The following is a 2,974-nucleotide window of genomic DNA, read 5'->3' as shown; positions in this document are numbered from 1 at the left end:
TATCATGTATTGAAATTACAGTTTTGGGCCTATTTTTGATTTTTGCGTCCTGAAACTAGGAAAAAAGAGCTAGGATCCTAATTTTTTTTAGGAAATGTGAGGCTTAGCACCAGCTATTGAAATATATTGCGATGAGTCATAACTTTTGATTAACATAGGAAAAAAATAGTTATTATCAAGCTTGGATCGTATCAAGCATGATCACTTTCCCCTACAATTTTTCCGAAATAGGTAAAAAAGGTAAATTTTAATATGTTTTGAAAATTTAATATAAAATAAATTTTACGTTATGAAATCAAACAATTTAATCCCTGTTAAAAGTATGCATTTTTTTACTAATCATAATCATTCATCAATACTGTCTTGAAAATTCCTCACTTTTGATCTTAATGGCTCCGACACATCTTTTAGATCAGGAAAATTGTACAAAGTAAAAAATTCACATTCCTTTCTTTTTTAAAAGCTTTGCATACGTCTACTCTTATCCTACTCTTTTTCACTCTTCTTCTTCTTTTGAACATCACTCTAAATTTAATTTAGTTCAGTCCAATTTTGCGACCGAAAAAGTGGGATAAACTTATGCAAATCTTTTGAGAAAAAAAGAGACGTGAATTTTGATTTCATGAAATTATTTTGATTTAAAAGATGTGCTATATAGGGTAAATGTCTTAATTCAAAACCATTTCCAGACGCTTTAACTTTGACAGATGATTCAACACATTAAGTTCATATTTTTTCTGAAGAGAATTACATAAATTTGCTCCTTGACTCTTCTAGAATGTTATTGTTAAGTAAAAATTCTTTAGATATAATTTGAAAACTTTTTAAATACAAGAAAAACACACAAGTGCAAAATGCTTCTATTGGAAACAAATTAATCCAAATGGAGACAAGGGAAATTTTCTAATTGGAGATGAACAGTGTAAGTGAAACCGCGACGAAAGGCTTCCAAAACCTTGTTGAGTTGCTCCTGAGTGCAGGACTTGTTCCTATTCCTTGTCTTTTCTCCTTTCCCATTTAAAACAATAAGAAATTCTATCCAAATAAATTATATTTCCGGGGTTTCATTTTGAAGCATTTGCAGACACTTCAGAAAAACCCTTTTTGTTCACGAAATAGGTAATTATTTCATTTGAAAACTTCACGTACTGTTAACAATAAAGAGTAGCATTTAATTTAACTAAAATTAGCCAGAAATATGACATAAATGTGAAACGAAACGAATAAGACAACAGTCATCTTATTGTGTTTTTCATAGGAAAACATGGTCGATCGACGAAAAATTCAATGGTGAAAAGGTACACTTTTAATTTTTCTGAGAAATTACCAAAAATAAAATTTGTGAATATGAATGGATTTTCGCTTTATTTGGAGCAAAATTAACTAAATAATGAAACTGAGGTATAGAAAATATATAAATATAGTAATTTAGTACTGTGTTTATCATGAAAACAACGACGTTTCCATTTGGAATAGAGAAAAATTTCCATTTGGAGCAGGTTTTGATTTAGCTCAATTTACCCTATAGCAAGTAGGGGAAAGTGGGGCACCACCAAACACGGGGTACCACCAAACACTAATTTTTATTTCTAAACTACTTGGACTATCTCAACCATTCCTTCAGTGGACAAGCATCCCTATAATGCCTATAAATTCCTATAGGTCTTATACTCTGAAGTCGAATATCCGATTAAAAAATCGCAGTGTTTGGTGGTACCCCATGTTTGTTGGTACCCCAGTTTCCCCTATAGTTGGAGATTTGCAAAAAATATTCCAGATTTTTGCAACCAGAATTTAAAAAGAAACTTCAGATAGTCAGGAAAAATTATTCTCTTTATGGGTCGTGTGTGACCCAATCGTCCTTAGGGTTAAGTTTATTTTCTTCACTAACTAGGGGGAAGTGGAGCTACTTTGAGCTGTGGGGTTACATTGATATCTGATTTTTTCGACTATTTTTAAATGAAGCTGGTCATTACGATTATTTTATTTATATCTACAATTGTTTTGTCTATACAAATAACATTATTTTAAAACCCAGTTTCCTTTAGAAATACGCGAAAAATCGTTTAACCATCTAGCCCCACAGCTCAAAGTAGCCCCACCTTCCCCTACAGGTTAAGTTATAGATACGAGATAGAGCTTTCTTAGCATGGTCTTCTGGTGCTTAAAGGTCTAGGAGAGTTCATATTGATTCATAAATCACAAAAGCATTTCAAAAATTGGTAAAGAAATGATCGCTTTGGATTTTTAGAATGTTCTGGCATGAGTTACAAGCATACGGACAAACAAAAAATGTAAACACGAGAAAGATAAGACATTCACGGATATTTAACTGATTCATTACCAATTTCTAGACCAGTTGAACTTTGACTTTCGAAAATTCAAGATGGCGATTTGGTTAGGTCATAGGTATGTTTGGATGAAATGTTCGCCTGGACCACCTCAAAAGCATATCCAAAAATAAAATAAATTGTAGGCGCCGTTTTCGAAAAAAAACATAATTTTAGAGGGAATGGGGGAAAATAAAAAATCCCTCGGTCGACTTATGGAGGAGTCCCTCGAAGACCTATGTTCGTATCTGTCACCGTTTGGCCTTTAGATGGATAACAAGTTTACGGACAGAAGAAAACAGAATATATAAGGAGGTTGGTCATTTATGGGTACTTAATCGATTCATTACCGATTGCGACTAATGGCATCCTGGTTTGAAATTTCAAGACCTTTCCAAGAAATCTGAATTTATCCAAATCGGTTGACAAATAGACCCTCCAAAGTAGTAAAAACTTTTTCCTTAAAAAATTTAAGATGACGATTTTTTTAGGCCATAGTTATGTTTGTACCTTTGTTTGTTTGTACCTCTACAACGTATTTTTTTTTAAATTTTGAGTTGCAAATTTAAAAACTTCCCTAAATAAAAATTTCATAGGGCTTCAAATTGATTGAAAACAAATTTTGGAATGACTTAATGGTAAAA

The sequence above is a fragment of the Phlebotomus papatasi genome, chromosome 2 (genome assembly GCF_024763615.1).
Source record: "Phlebotomus papatasi isolate M1 chromosome 2, Ppap_2.1, whole genome shotgun sequence".
Lineage (NCBI taxonomy): Eukaryota > Metazoa > Arthropoda > Insecta > Diptera > Psychodidae > Phlebotomus > Phlebotomus papatasi.
Note: the sequence above shows the minus strand (reverse complement) of the source record.